The sequence below is a fragment of the Canis aureus genome, chromosome 25 (assembly GCF_053574225.1).
Source record: "Canis aureus isolate CA01 chromosome 25, VMU_Caureus_v.1.0, whole genome shotgun sequence".
NCBI classification, from domain to species: Eukaryota; Metazoa; Chordata; class Mammalia; order Carnivora; family Canidae; genus Canis; species Canis aureus.
Window position 1 is genome coordinate 46,604,320 of NC_135635.1, and position 16,904 is coordinate 46,621,223.

The following is a 16,904-nucleotide window of genomic DNA, read 5'->3' on the forward strand; positions in this document are numbered from 1 at the left end:
CACTTTCATCAATAACTGGCCCCCCAATCCTTCTGCTGACTTTCACATTAACAGGTTTTAGCCACATCTCCCAGACAACAGCAAAGAATCTTCCTCCAAGCAGTAGTCAAGTATTAAATGCCCAGTCTAAGGGATTTCAACCTGCAGGTCACTAATAACAACAGATAAACAGAGGTAAGTTGGTTCCTGGAACAATGTGACAGGCACCCAAGGTAAGAGTACACAAGATTAATTCCCCTGGGCTGCCTCACTTTTCCTACTTTGCAAGCCAAATGACCACATCAGGAAGACTCAAGCATCTCAAGTGCTACAGTATTATTCGGTAACTCTGCTGGACTGGGACTGTGTCATTTAGCAAGGGGAATCTGGCTTTCTGATTCATTCTGAGAGCGCTGGGGAGAACTGCAGAAGGACCATTCCTGTTATTGCCCTCATTTCCCTCATTCCTGAAGGTCAAACTGAGATCCTGCTCCTCCTGGCCTCTCCTGGAGCATTCTTGTGTGCCAAACATCCTAGTATCCTGGGAAAAATCAGTATTCATAATTACAGGAACCTAGAGGCCAGGAAACCTGGCCGGAAGGTGCCAAAAATCCTGGGGACTAAAAAGCCAAGGTATGGAAGGAAGGGAAAAGGGAAGTGACGAGTCCAAGGAGGGAAGAGGAAGAGGAGATGCCAGGTTTCCAGAGCACTGGTGCTTTTCTGCCAATGAACAATATCCCACATGTTTTGTCCCATGGCAGCTGACTGCTGACTCAAGCCTTGCACATTCCTTCGCTGTAGTAGAAAATGCTGGAGAGGCAGCCTATGAATTACAGGCAGGGACAGAGTCTATGTTTCTATTTACAACAAGAGTAAAAGGTTGTCACTGACTCATGGCTGGTTATGAGAACACTCAATCTCTACCTCCTAGAATAGGTGGATGATTATTTGCAGGTGGGGAGAACTGTTTTTAAAAATAGAAAAGTGAGGGGCACTCGGGTGGCTCAGTCAGTTAAGCTTCTGCCTTTGGCTCCGGTCATGATCTTGGGGTCCTGGGATCAAGTCCCAAGTTGAGCTCCCTGCTCAGCGGCGAGTCTGCTTCTCCCTCCCCCTGCTCTCGTGCTCTCTCTCTCTCTCTCTCTCTCTCACACACACACACACACACACTCTCTCTCTCTCTCTCCCCCACTCTCTTTAAAAAAATAGAAAAGAGAAAGAGAAACAAAACCAGAAAATAGGAATTATAGTTAAAAGAGTATGAAACCAGGGGCACCAGGGGCTCAGTCAGTTAAGCAGACGTTTGATTTTGTCTCAGGTCATAATCTCAGGGTCATGAGACCCAGCCCCTCATCAGGCTCCACTCTGGGCATGGACTCTCTTTCCTTTTCCCTCTCTTAAATAAATAAATAGTATGAAACCAGAGTCAAGTTAAGTTAATTTTCTCCCTAGCCAGTGCACCATCAATATACCAGCAAGATGTGCCAATCTCTGAATCTTATTAAGGAATCTAAGAGGTGCTTCTTTCCCTAGCCCATCCAGTCAGAAGTGTGACTAGTTTAAACAGATCTTAGGAGTAAGTAGATCTACAGGAAGGCATGTTTTGGAATGTGATTAGGAGGAAACTTAGATGAAAAAGGCACATCAGATTATAGAGATTCCTTTGTGTTTTGTCTCAGAAACCAGAGACCAAAGTCGCCAAATGTCTTGAGTTCTTGATCAGTCTTTCTACAACAAAGGCCACTCAGGCCACTATCATTTATGGATGGGAACACTGAGGCCCTCGCCTCAGGAGGCAGGAGATGACTGAACCAGCCAGCGTGGGAAGGAGACTCTTTGCTGCCTCCTACTGCTTCCCATCTCCAGCACCAGTGGCTTATCTCTCACAGTTGTATCTGGGGTTCTCTGGATACCTAGGAAGTGAGCCCAAAATAAAATAAGGAAAGCAGTCTTTCTCCTATATTCTTATTTCTGCACAATTCCATCCTCAGCTCATTTCTGACTTCCCAACCTATTTAGCATCAAACAGACACTCAGTAAGATGCCAAGGACACAGAAAACCAGCCTCCACCCCTCCCCCTCTATGTCTCTCCTCGTTCCCTGAATCTGCTCTTTAGTTCCACTGTATTACTCATCTGCAATGGTCATTTCACAAAAACATTATCTAAATGGCTTTCTCCTTCACTAAGAGCTTCCTTAGGGCAGAGACCAGGTCTTTGTAGTTATAGACTGACCTGTAGTGGAAAACACGATGTTTCTTTGGAGCTGATGCAGACAACAGAATCCTCTCAAGGGATTCTATATGAGGGCCCAGAAGCCCCACAGTGGAAGGACCAGTCCTGGGAAAATGCACTGGCCTTGGCCTGTGTGGCTGGGGGAGGTAGAAGAGAACTGGATATATGTTACAGAGGAGACTTCTACTGTGCTACCAAAAAGTTGTATCTAAAAATGCAATGGTAAGACTGGATAGGGAGTGATGTCTTAAGAAGAGCCACTAGCAATAATGCAGCACTTTCCAAGTTATGGAAGCCACCCAAGTGTCCACCCATAGATAACTAGATCAAGAAGGTATGGGTACACATACAATGTTGTATAAAAAAAGAATGAAATCTTGCCATTTGCAACAACATAGATGATTCTAGAGAGTATAATGCTAAGTGAAACAAATCAGAGAAAAACAAATACCATATGATTGCATTCATATGTGGAATTTAAGAAACAAAGTGAAGAAAAAAAGACAAAAACAGACTCAAATACAGAAAACAAACTAGTGGTTGCTAGAAGGAACATGGGTGGGAGGATGGGTGAAACAGATAAAGGAAATTAAGAGGACACTTATCCTGATGACCACTAAGAAATGTCTAGAATTGCTGAATCATACTGTATACATGAAACTAATGTAACACTCTAGTTAATTATACTTAAATTAAAAAAAAAATTTCCTGTTGTTCAATATACTGCATTCTAGATAATCCCTTAATGCTTAGATTTATTCATTTTCTCTAATCAGCTGTTTAGTTTTTAATTTCAACATTTTAATTTTTTTTAATTTTTAAAAAGATTTTGTTTATTTATTTGAAAAAGACAGAGAGAGAGAGAGTGAGATTGCAAGAGCAGAAAGAGGGAGAAACAGACTCCCTGCTGAGCAGGGAGCCCAATGCAGGGCTCGACCGCAGGACCCTGAGATCATAACCTGAGTAGAAGGCAGACGCTTAAGTTGACTGAGGCACCCTGGTTCCCCTAACTTCAACATTTTTAGATCTCATTTCCGAAAGTTTTCTCATATTTTTCTGCCCATTTTTTATAGTCTCTTGCTCTAAAAACCAGTATTTGTTCAGTTTTTTGTTTATAAAGTATATTAAACTAAGTTATATTATACTCTATTACAATTCCTCAGTTTGTATATTTATAATGTTTTTTCTATTGACTGTTGCTCATGTTTTTATTATGTTTAGTAATATTTGTTTCCCCAGAAGGGAGGTGGGTGAGGAGATGGGGAAGTTGGAGACGAGGATTAAAGAGCACATTTACCATGATGAAAAAAAATAATAATAAAATAGATAGGAGGGGCACCTGGGTAGCTGAGTGGGCTAAGTGTCTGCCTTCAGCTCAGGTCGTGACCCTGAGGCCCTGGGATAGAGCCCCATATCAGGCATCCTACTCAGGGGGGGAGCCTGCTTCTCGTTCTGACCCTCCCCACTGTTCATACTCATGCATTCTCTTTCTCTCCTTGTCTCAAATGAATTAAATATCTTTAAAAATAAAATACAAAAAAAAAAAGAATTTTAAAAAATGTTTAATTTTAAAAAATGTAGCACTTTTGTTATGAATTCTCATACCACCTTATCCTTGGCTCTGGAATGACTCTCTCTAGAGGGATCTGAGAAAGAGCCTAGACGACATGATCTCTGTGCTCTCTTCTAAGTCTCCAATTCTGAAAGACATTGTTATGGCCCTAACCTCTACGTTATATCTTATCTAGCTTTTTATTCTACACCAGAAAGACAAGGAGTCAAAAAGAACAGTGTCCCCCTCCAACCAACAATGAACAGTATCAGAGGCCAGTCTCTTATAAATAGCTTGATCATCTATAAAATGAAGTCATACCCACTGGATCACAGAGCTTTGCAGGAACTGAAGTAATGAATGTAAATGGTTAGCAGTGCAGCACAAAGCAGGACCCTCTAAGTGGCAGCAGTTATTAACTATTACTATTATGATCCTGGCAACAAATGGTTATACTCAGGCTAAATAAACGGCTTGTACAACAGAACGAGAGTGCTCAAATAGCTTTGTTTTTTTTTGAAAGAAAAACATTTCAAAACTGTCTTTGTTCTATCATCAGCCTATGTACCCTCTCCATTCCAGCTGTTCCAGAAGGTGTGATAGTGGCATTGGTAGAGAGCTAAAGGAATAAGATTTGTGTAAGCTCCTGCCAAACTTAGATATTAAAACAAGAAAGACAGACTTCCATCTTGTTTAAAAAACGCAGACTTCCATCAATAATGGTAAAAACAGCTAAGGTGCTAAATGAATAGTTACTAGCTGTCCACCTCAGTCCTATAAGGTAGACTCTCTTCAGGCTTGAAGGGCAGATGGCCAGAAAGCAATGCTGCCATGTGTTGCATCCAGAGGTGTCGACCTCAGAGCCCGAAGCGGAGCCCGAAGCCTCCCTGTTACCAAAGACCACCTGAGAGTCTAGCTTGAGAATTCCAGGCTCATCAGAATGCTCGTCCTGTCCCCCGCCGCCCAAGGGGCAGAACCGCGGGTGTCCACACAGACCACACACAGACCCCATCTGCTACAAAGGTCCCTGCCCAGCTCCCCACAGACACGCGGCTCTGAGTACACTTAGTAAGGATACACAACGTGGGATTCTTTTCCTTCTCACATGTTATCACTGTATCTACTCCTTTGAACTGGAGCCCTTTCACAAATGGAAGCGAGGGCAGTCTGCTCTCACAGGAACTCTTTCCACTGGCTGCCGAAGGGCTAGGCGACTAAAATAGTACCAGCAGGGTTCTTATCAGTCTGCATTCTTCAGTGGCTCTAGCAACCCCACCAACAGCAACACCTCTGAGGAGTCCGTTACAAAGAATTTCTGAATCATCAAATGCCATCCCATGCACTGTAAGAATCAGGACAGGACAGGAGGTGAGCCTCAGCCCACCCACTACCAAGAGTCCAGCACCGAGTGACAAAGACACCGAGAAATCAACACCTTCTTGCCCCCATAACCTGAGAGCACTGCCATGCCCCAGGCTCTCCTGGTGATGAAGGGCCTCTGACCAGGAGAAAAGTTCACTGAGGTCGTGGCAAAGCACAACCCAAATGCTGTTCCTCGCACAGGGGTGGGCTCCCATTGGTTTTGCTCAGTACCGTGTACCAGTTCTAGGCGCACAACAGATGATCAACGAGGTTTGCCGACTAAAGGGTTACCAGGCCACGAATACCTGTGCAGACTCAGGAAGTGGTCTGGCTAACAGCTGTGTGACATGGCAGGCAGGGCTACTGCAGCACAGCCTCTGAGAACAGCAACACCCTGGTGGTCCAGAAGGACGGAAACACCCCCATGAAGATGACTGTAGAGCTGCTGGGGAAAACTGAGGTCCATAAAGGCACACACTCTTTCACATCTTAATGGTCTCCCTCTCCTAGGGGCACACCCGCAGCCGAAGCATTCCCAGAACATACAGACAACTGACAAGAGATTAACCTGGAACAGAATTTAGGGTTTCTCACTTGTCCAGTCTGCCTACTACCAGTTGTCATGAATCACAAAATACACAATGGTCAAGGCTGGGTAGGATCTGAAAGATCATCTCATCTAGGCAGCCATACCACATTTGCATCTTCTTTTTTTTTTTTTTTTTCACATTTGCATCTTCTATATATCATCCACAACACACGAATACCTCCAATGCCAGGCAACTTTCTACCTTAGGAAGCAGTCTTCCCCATCTTTGATCAGCTTGAAATGCTAATTTCCCAAGGACTCAATTTCTATGCAGAAGACCAAAACCATTCTGCCCCAAGATTTTTACCTGGTGGTCCAAAATAACACCTCTTAGAAGTATCCAGAGAATTAGTTCCTCTCTTTTACCTAACAATCTTCCAAATATTTGCTATCTATACATTCTCCTTAGTTCTTTTAACCATTTTTATTTTGACATGGTTTTCAGTTTCTCTACCTTCTTTAGCTGCTATCATTAATGTGTATACCCATCTCATCTGCCTTTCTTCCTGTGACAGTGAACAGACAACTATCCACATGCCTACCTGAAGCAACCCTCCACCCATGCACCCAATCCAATCCCCTCCTCAGCTGTAATGCCTCCTACACTGGTCCCTCTCTCCTGCACCAAGCCCCTCCCCCAAACTGAATGATTTCCATTACTGTAATATACCTCTCTTCTCTAAAAACCCTGTCCTGTCCCCATCTCCTCTGACTAGCTTACTCCACTCTTAGGAAAAATGGTTTGTGGTTACAATTTTCTCTTCTCTTTTGAACCTACAGCAATTAGCTTCATCCCCACCACTTCACAGAAACGTCTCATCAAGGACATGCATCATCTCCATACTTTCAAATCTTACAGTCAGTTTTCAATCCTAGTTTCTTCAACCTATCTGCAGCATTGAGTCATAGCTGATCACCCCCTCTTCTTTGCCTCTAGGACATCACTTTTTTTGGTCTCCTCTTGCCTCACTAGCCACTTCCCCGTGTCCTCTACTGGTCCCTCACACATCAAGTTGGCTGCAACTTGAAATGGCCACAGGATCAGTTAGTCTTTGGGTACTCTTCTCAATCTACATCTACTTCCTAAACATCAGTAGCTTTAAAAATTTTTAATTGTACACACATTCTCTCTATATGTTTATATAATTTTTAAAAGACTTTCACAAAATTTACCCTTACTATTGAGATATTGTCTTCTATTTCATTAAAAAAAAAATTGCTGATCTCTGTTGTATTGATTTCATGACACAATCCACTCTGAAAATCCTCTAGTCCCCTGGCTTCAAGCACCATTTTATAGCAGAGATAGTGGGTGGTGCTCCAATATTTATTTTCTCTCTTCTGAACTTGTATTACCAATTATTTATTTGACATTTCTACCTGGATATTTGACAGTCCTCTCAAACTTACATACACAAAATCAAGCTCTTGGTTCCCATTCCTACCCTCAGCCTGCTTCTTCCTTAGTATTCTGCATCTTGGCAAATGATACCATTATCCACCACTCAATCCAAAAACCTTGTAATTATCCTAACTTCTGTCACATCTCATGGTCAATTCCTTGGTAATTTCAGTCTATCATCAAAATACAGCCAAAAGCCAACTACTTTTCACCATCTCTTCTTCTAACACCTTCGTCAAAGTCATTATCATCATTTACTTGGATTACTACAATTGCCTCTCTCCGTGTGCACTGTTCAAATCCCACTCCAACCACAAATACTTTCTATATAGCAACCCTAGCATTCACTTAAATGTTAGTCAAATCAGGTGATATACTCTGCTCAAATGCTCCAAAGGCTTCCCACCTCATAGTTAAATCCAAAGTCCTGCAATGACCTATAAGGCCTCAAGTGACCTGCCTCCACTTCCATATGTCCCTGTTTATGTCCTACCACTGTCCCCTATGCTCCTTAGGCTCGAGCCAGACTGGCCCCTTCCTGTTCTTCATGCACCCTCCACAGACTGCCCTCCAGAGTCTCAGCTCTTGCTTGCTCCTCTGCCTGATGCTCTCCACCCAGACAGCTACATGGTTTCTTCCTCATTTTCTTCGGATCTTTGCTCAAATACTACCTTATTAGTCAAACCTTTTCTGACCACCTACACGAAAAAGCACCAGTTTCCTATCACCGTTTAGCCCCCTCACCTTGCTTTATTTTTTGTCTGGTATTTGTTATCACTTGATACAGTATGTGATTTACTTGCTTATTGTCTATCTCCTCCAGCAGAATGTAGGCCCAACTAAAAAAAGGAAAGAGCCTGACTGAAATGTACACTCAACTGCTGACATACACTTTATAGGACAACTCCAAATTCTTATTATTGATGTGTTGTTTCTAAAATATGTCTTCCTCACCCTGTATTTATGTGCTTTGCTTTCAGGACCCATCAGGGCCTTTTAACTATTTTCACTAAATTTCATCTTGTTTGACTCGCCAGAGCCATGGCTATAGCTCTCATCTTAGGGAAAAAGCAAATATTTTTACAATGGCCTACAAGGCCTTGTAACAGTATTTCACAAAATTTTGGTCTTAGGGTTCCATTATACTCTTAAAAATATGAGGGCCCCCCAAAAGAAAATTTAAAAAAAATATGAGGGCCCAAAGGTCTGTCTATATTTAAGGTATTTGAGGTTAAAAGAGAAAAAAATTTCAAAATTTATTAGTTCGTTTAAAAATAACAATCCATTACATAGCCACATAATTAACATATTTTATGAAAAACAAAAATATTTTCCAAAACAAAACTTAGAAGAGTGATGTTTTACATTTTTGCAAATCTCCCTAATGTCTGTCTTACAAAGACAGCTGGATTCCCATATCTGCTTTCTGCATTCCATCTGTTGCAACACAGACATATCATGTCGCCACCAGAAAACTCTACTATACAGTCATGAGTATAAAGGAGTGGAAAAAAGGGCAAATAACATCATCTTAGTATTACTGTGCAAGTAGTTTTCACCTAATGGACACCCTTAAAAGGTCTCAGGAGTCCTGAAAGACCTGCAGCCCATACACACCTTACCCCTCTCCTATCCCCCTATTGCCATCCATCTGACACATTCCCTCAGCCAGACTGGCCTCTCCTCTGTTCCTCATACACCCCAGACACACACCTCAGCCTCTGCACTGGCTGCTCTCTTTGTCTGAAATACTCTTCCCTCAGATCATTTATGCATTCAAAAAATATTAAGCATGTATTATGTGTTGAGTACTTTCCCAGGTTCTTGAAACAATCCAGTGAACAGAGAGGGAAAAAACTCTCTGCCTTCAAGGACAGAAGCCTTCTCATGGAGCTGACATGAGCACGATTTACTCTCTCACTACCCTTGGGTATTTATCCAAATGTCACCTTTTTAGTGTGGCCTTCCCTCACCACGTTAGTTAAAACTGACTCCCCATTCTGCTTATCCTCTTTCCCTGGTCTTTGCTGAAGCACTCACCACAACTTGACATACTATAAATGTCATTTATTTACTGTCTGTCTTCCTCTCTGGAATGTAAGCTCTATGAAGGTAAGAATTGTTGCCAATTTGTTTGCTGCTGTATTATTGTGCCTAGGACAGTTCCTGGTTCAACAGCAGATGCACAATAATTACCTCTTATATGAATAAGTGGATAGGTTCATAATCTTCTCCAACCTGCCCAGACATCTGGGGATTCAGGCAGAATTCTATTAGGATTTGAGACACAAATCGTATCAAATGAAAACAGATGGAGTATCTTTAGGCAAGTGCCATCAGGCTGGGAGAAAGAATATACATACAGGGAAATCCAGATGGTTCCTACCCTCTGGTCTGCTGGGTCATCTGGTACTTCTCCATGACCACGAGCTACTCTAGACCTGCCTTATACATGCTCTGCCCAGCAGGCCACTGCACCCAATTCGGACCTGCGAGCAGGACAGGAGCCAAACCTGGAGGCAGCTCTGTTATCAAAAGCCAAATAAATAGGTTTAAAGTAACTGTCCCCTAAAAAAGAAACTGGATTCCAGAAAAGAGTGGTATCAATGTCATGAAATGCTATATAACAGCCCCCGGCCCACTTCCCTAGATAGGTAAGTGAAGGACCCATAATATTTCTAAATCCAAGTTATGTATTTTAAAAATCTGCATCAGAAAAACACAGACCTATGTTAAGCCGACAGTGTCTGAAAAGGCAGCACTTTCTCATTTAAGGCAGGATGACAAAGGGTTACTGTGTGTTTCACTATTCACCAGCTTCTGATAAGGCTGCCCAGAGATTAGGTAGAGAGACAGGGAGCCAAATAGAGAAAACTAGACACTTAAAATTCCAGCTTCAAAAGTGGAATGGGAATGGGCTGTTGTTCAGAAAATAAGTTTTCTGAACTGTTGGGAGAGGGGGAAAAAAAAGTCAGCAGTGCAGACTGATGTGGCCATATCATACCATCAACTCCAACCACGGGTGGGGGCGGGGTGAGGGGCTCAATCCTACCCAGCAATTCTTTCATGGAACCCACCACACTGGTTTCTGTACCCTTGGCTGTGTTCTCAGGTCTCCTACTCCATGCCACCCTTCCACTCTTCATGCTCTTGCCTCTCACTTGGTCAATAAGAGAGTAAGGATGCCCTCACCATCCTGCTCCCCCATCTCAGAGAAAGATCCCATCAGCCGGAGGCTGTCCATCCCATCCACATGATTCTCCTCTGAATCTAGCTCCATCTACTAGCGTAAACTTTTCCCCCATTTTAACCATTTGTAAGTGTACCGTTTGGTGGCATTAAGTACATTCATGTGTTGTATAACCATTACCACCATCTATCTACCATACATTTTAAAATGTCTTCATTAGCAGCTTACTTCTCCTTTAGCCTGCCAATATGCTGGCAGGATATCTTAAATACATCTTAAACACACACACACACACACACACCACTAAACCTGTACATCCTTCAACCTACCAACCTCTCCCTCTTGCTTTCACAACTGAGCTTCCCCAAAGAGCAGTCTACTCTTCTGCCACCACTTTATGACCTCTTAATGACTCTTCTGTCCATCTTTTCATTCCTTCTCCAATCTGGCTTCTATCTCCATCACTCCAGTGAGGTTGCTGATGGCTTCCTAATTGTGAAAGGCTCAGACACTTTAATCCTTATCTTACTTGTTCCCTCTCAGTGGCTCTTCCTAGAAACTGCCCCTCCCTTGGCTTTTTCTCCTGCTTCTCCTACTATTATACTCATTGCTGCTCAGCTCCTGCAAGTGGCTTCAGTGATTTCATCTGCCCCTGTCTTTCATAAAATAGGTGACCCCTAAACTTTTCTTTTTTGTGACCTTGCTCCTGAGGTCCACATGTTACTAAGCCTCTTCACCTCGATATCTCATATTACCTCAGACTGAGACGTCCCAAATTTCTGTTCTCTTCCCCCAACTCACACTCTCTTACATAGTCTAATGCCACCACCAGCCACCAACCAAATGGAAATGTGGGGTCATCTCAGACCCACCTCTGACATCACCTGTTAATCCAATCAACCAAAAGCAAAGTCCCGCTGATTATAACTCTCTAGTATTTCTATTTATAGAGTTCATTTTTACCACCCTTGTCTTGGTAAAAGCACCCACAATTTCTAGCTTGGACTATATTACAACAGCCTTTTAATCTTTTTAAAAAAATATTGCATTTATTTATTTGAAGACAGAGAAAGCACTTGAGAGAGGGAGAGAGAGCAAGAGTATGCACACACACGTGCACACACACACACAGAGGAACATGAACACAGCAAGGGGAGGGGGCAGGAGAGGGAGAAGCAGGCTCCCCGCTGAGCAGGGAGCACAACACGGGGCTCCATCCCAGGAACCCGGGATCATGACCTGAGTAGAAGGTAGATAGATGCTTAATCAACCAAACCACTCAGGTGCCCCAGCCTTTTAATCTTTTTTTTTTTTTTTTTTTTTTTTTAGTTTATTCATGAAAGACAGAGAGAGAGAGAGAGAGAGAGAGAGAGAGAGGCAGAGACACAGGTAGAGGGAGAAGCAGGCTCCATGCAGGGAGCCCGACATGGGACTTGATCCAGGGTCTCTAGGACCACACCCTGGGCTGAAGGTGGCGCTAAACCTCTGAGCCACTCAGGCATCCCTGTACCATACCCTTACAAGTCTCTTCAGCTTTGTTCATGTCTTTTCTCTCTGTCCACTTGAAATGACCCCACCTACCTGAAACTCCTGCCAAAGTTAGTCACCTCCTCCTCTGAGTTTCTTCTCACCTTGGTACATACCTCCCTTTCAACACTTACCATTCTGGAATTATGTCCATTTCTGTCTACCCGTTACTCATGTGATGCTAGTTAGTAGGAAGAACAGTTCATTTTTATACTTGCACTTAGTACACATGTTAGTGGAAAAGCAGATGCCAAGAAAGAAGGAAAAAGATAAATGAAAGGCTTGCTTGGGCCACAATGCTCAGCGTCACAGAAGTATAGAAAAGGAGAAGAGGTATTTGTGAACAATTACTTTGTCATTAACTTGTTGATTTAGGGTGTGAGAGAAAGACAAGGAACTGGCCAAAGCTGAGTTCCTTAAGGCATCTCTGGACAGTTCCAGATTATAAAAAGGACAACTGCTTTCAATTCACATTCCAGGATATTTGCCTTTTTAAGATGTCAAATGATCTCTAAGTCACTGAAGAAGCTTCCAAAGTTAGAAAGTCTTTTTTTTTTTTAAAGATTTTATTTATTTATTTACGAGAGAGAGAGAGAGAGAGAGATTGGGAGGGGCACAGAGACACAGGCAGAGGGAGAAGCAGGCATGATGTAGGACTCGATCCTGGGATTCCAGGATCACGCCCCAGGCCTGAAGCCAGGCACTAAACCGCTGAGCCACCCAGGAATCCCCCCAAAGTTAGAAAGTCTAAAGAAAAAACATCCACCAGATACCCCCCAATGGTTCTTGGAGACAGGAAGGAGAAAAGACTGGAGAGACTTGAAGCAAGCTAAGCAGGCACTCTTCTGAGAAGAGTGGCTGTAACACAGGAGCGGTAAAACAAAGCTGTTTCAGGAGGCTGACAGCTAACAAAGGAAAGCGGTCTTAATTCCCCAGTAAGGTAGATGTGCCCCCTCTACCTCAGCTTTATGCGCCAAAGAACCAACTCGATCTACCTGGGCTCCAAGGCCGTGTTTTTTTCAACCACTTTCATAGAAAAAACTTCAGTTGTTCTCTCCAAGGCAGAAATAAACTGAGAGGGCTAATCTTAAACCAGCTCCATAGAATATACTTTCCCTTCTGAATTAGCTTGAAAGGGTATGGGACTTAGGCATAATTTCCCCAGTGAAACAGCAGTCTTCTCTGTATCAAATGTTCAAGGCCAAGCCCTCACTCTACTCTGATTCCTGCTGAGCTGTGACATCAGATAATCACTCCCATAGTTACATCTCTAACTCCTTCACATGGGGAAGAGTCCATCTGGTTAGAAATGAAACATCTAAAGAAAGAGAATAACAACAAGCTTTTCTTTTTTATGTTTAAGGAATATTAAAAACTCCCCCATGCTACACTCTGGCAGGCTCTTGAACGTGTACAGCCCAGAACTTCTCCCTACTTGTACCACATCCTGCTCTTGGGGATGACCCTTCACCCTGGCTGGGGGGTTTGGGGGGGTTGCTAAAGTACTGCCAAAACACTAGTTTCCCTTCTTCCAAAGACCAAACATCAAAACCAACTGCCCTGAGACCTCTGAGCTACAAAACCCCACCTACTCAGGGCTAATAGCTAGCAACCTACCAAAGTGTTTCTAGAGAAGACTAATTAACCTTTACTTATTTCAGTGCCAATGAGTTTAGGTGATATGATCCTGAAAGGGCCTAAACACTATATTCCCCAACTTTTCCTGTCCTAAAATGCCAACACATGATGGCCAAGAGACCCAGTGCTGCCACCAGGCACCCTTCTCTGGCGGCAGCAGCACAGTATCAGGCTACAAGCTGCTCCTCGCTCACCACTTGATTTCCTAAAACCCTTGCCTAATTTATTACAAACACAGAACAGCTGCTAATTGACCTGCTGGCTCTGGTCCACAGAAGGTGAGCACTTTGGCTTGCTCCATGGACTGAAATCTAAAATCTGAGAGAACCCAAAAGCTCCCTAGGGGCTACTATAAAGTATTACTGCTTGATCCTCTCACCATTGTGGCTTAGGCAGGTCCAACTCCAGGGAAGCTATACTTAGGAAGAAGGCAACCAAGGATGCCACCTGCCCTTTCACCAACTGGAAGACTTCTTGCCTGTGGCCATGAGTCAAGGCCGCTCAGTACCAAGCACTACAAGCTGAGGTAGGTGCATCTCACCCTCTAAGGTTCCTCTTTTGAGTATTAAGTCTACCACCTTTAGAAATATCACTTACTTTGGGACAGAAAAAAATGAATGCATTCTAACTTAAATACATATGCGATCCAAATACTGGGCATAACAGACATAAAGACTTTGCGTTAAAAGTCCCTTAACTAAGCCATCTTGTATTTAGGAAGGCCCCTGACTGGAAGCCTCAGAGCACCTCTAAGTACAGTGTGATACCCTCTAGAGTTCAAGAATTTTCACACTGGGATGACATCAAAATGGCAACCTGTCTTTGTGCTCTGGCTGCCCATCTCCTGTGGGGCACTTTAACCTACTTGTTCGTATTAAAGCCTCAATACCTGCTAGTGACAGTGAAGGTAGGCAAGATCACTGCCATATACTTATAGCTCCCAAAGAGAAAGTCAACAATAAGATGGTGAACCAAACTTGACTGCAATCCAACTGGTAGAGTGGCATTTGGGGTGAAGGCAGGAAAATGTTTTTTAGTATAGGTGCTGCCGAAGTGAGCACAGGAACACGTTTTTACCTCATTTTCAATCATCTAGACAATTTGGGGGAAGAACGCAGAAGAGAATAAAGAGGTTACAGAATACATAAGAAAACTAGAATCATTACTTAACCTCTTCTCCCACTGAACGTTCAAATGAAACTGCTGAAAAATGTCCATTCTGCAAGATTCTAGTTTCAATGAAATATCCTACTTACCTTGTAACCTGGGTGTTAACAGAGCATTAAGACCGCCAAACAGCAAGGGAAAATAAGAGGCACTGGATTAGAATAAGCCACAAACTGTATAACTGGCCTCTGGGAGAGCCTGAGCTTCTCATCTTTTAGCCTCACAAAAGAAACAGAACTGGTTGGTAGTCCAACCAGGTTAGGTACTGGATGCATGAGGCAGAGCAGGTGGAGAGGAGCCAGGTGAGAGCTACAAACTGGGCCAATTTCTGGATGGAACTGCAGGACTTGGCCAAGAGCCATAAGGACTTTGAGGAGGGCTCTGGTTGCCCAAAAAGAGTAGCACTTAGGCAGGACAAACAGTTGCAGTGCTTACGATTGGAGAGGATGTTTTTTCAAACAGATTTGGTGAGAACTTACACTCAGAATTACCTCTTTTCATGTACAACGATTTTTAGTAAATTTATCAAGTTCTGCAACCATCACCACTAAATCTAGTTTCAGAATATTTCCACCTCTTCAGAGGGTTTTTTTTTTAAGATTTTATTTATTCATTCATGAGAGACACAGAGAAAGAGAAAGAGAAAGAGAGAGAAAGAGAAAGAGAAAGAGAAAGAGAAAGAGAGAGAGAGAAAGAGAAAGAGAGAGAGAGAGAGAGAGAGGCAGGCAGAGACATTGGTTTGTTTCAGCATAATGTTTTCAAATGTTTACCAACATTGCAGCATGTACCAGAACTCTATTCCTTTTTATGGCTGAAGAATATTCCACTGCCTGTATATATCCACCCATCAAGAGAACAACTTGGGTTGTTTCTATCTTTTGATTATTATCAATAATGCAGCTATGAACATGGGTGTACAAGTTTACAGGCCCTGTCTCAAGTCTGAAATCCCAATTCACATACCATTTCTTCCAAAGTGATCTTTCTAAACAAATCTAATCATGTCACTCTCCTGTTTACACACTCTGGAAGATACCATTTTGTTGAGAGACTAACCTGCTTGACTGCCAGCCCATGCTGGCACCTGCCTCACCCCCATCCTCATCACTCTTTCTACCTCCCATCATGCGCCCCATTCTTCAGCCACTTACAACTGCTGGCTCCAGGAACATTTTGTTTTCACAGCTTACGGTGCGCTTGCTCACCCATGCATACACATTCAACCTCCTTCAATCTTTAAACCAAGGTAGATGATGAATATGAACCTACTCACTCACCAGGGCTTCAGCTTCATATGTTCTCTGAGTGCTTCTCTAGCCAACTTTGTTCTTCCCTTCTTCCTCAGTACAGATCTCCTCTGTGGGTCAAATACCTCTCACTGGACTCTGTGCTCCTAGAACACAGCACATTTCATAGCCAGGTTCCTATCCCCAGCTTCTAGCTGAGTCAGATCCACAACAAACATTCAAACCTTATGGAGTGAATTACAGTTTTGGTTTGTATATATTTTCAGTGCTCAAGATAAACTGTATTTTTAAAAAGCAGTAAAAATATTTGTGGGCCCAATATTTTATTTTTAAACCACATGTAGTTTGGGTTGCTAACTTCTAATACTGCACTGTATTAATTCCCTAAGAAAAGAGTAATAAATAACCACATTTTTTCAAAGGCTTCCCTCTTCAAACATGCCTAACATCCACATATTCACTGCTTCAGGAGGAACATGCCTCCTTAAGGCCAGAGGGCTACTTGTAACTGAGAAAAGGCTCATATCCAGAAGATGTGAAGGATTTGAACAAACCAATAAGAAAGATGTAGATACCCAATGAAGAATGAGCACAAGATCTGACCAGGTATTTCACAAAAGAAGACCTCCAAATTGCCAAAAAACATCTAGAGAACAGGTGCCCCAAATCATTAGTTATCAGGAAAGTGTCAAGCAAAACCACAAGATACTATTACATAACCATTAGAATGACTAAATGGAATGCCTGGAACTCTCAGACATTCTGTAAACAGGCACAACCACCTTACAATCTGTTCAGCAGTAGTTCCTGCAGCTAAACTTAAATGTAACCATAAGGCTCAGAAATCCTATTCTTATAGATCTATCCAAAAGAAAGAAAATGTCTATGTAGATCAAAAGATAAATACAAGAATGTTTATAGCAGCTTTATTCATAATACTCCCAAACTGGAAACAACCCAAATGACCAAAAATAGCAAAATGAGAAATAAGCAAGCAATTTATACTCCTATAATGAAACA

At 42.7% G+C, this 16,904-nt stretch overlaps 1 protein-coding gene across 27 annotated transcripts in view; it reads right to left on the minus strand.

Annotated features, from left to right (window-relative positions):
• MICAL3 (microtubule associated monooxygenase, calponin and LIM domain containing 3) overlaps positions 1 to 16,904 on the minus strand; it is a 219,473-nt gene that overhangs the window by 125,796 nt on the left and 76,773 nt on the right. Inside the window, exon 4 of one of the 27 annotated variants that reach the window (XM_077871751.1) lies at positions 15,915 to 16,030. The exons of the other annotated variants lie outside the window; for them this stretch is intronic. The gene's annotated coding sequence lies outside the window, so the exon portion shown is untranslated. The remainder of the gene's footprint in view (positions 1 to 15,914; positions 16,031 to 16,904) is intronic. 27 annotated transcript variants of the gene reach the window in all.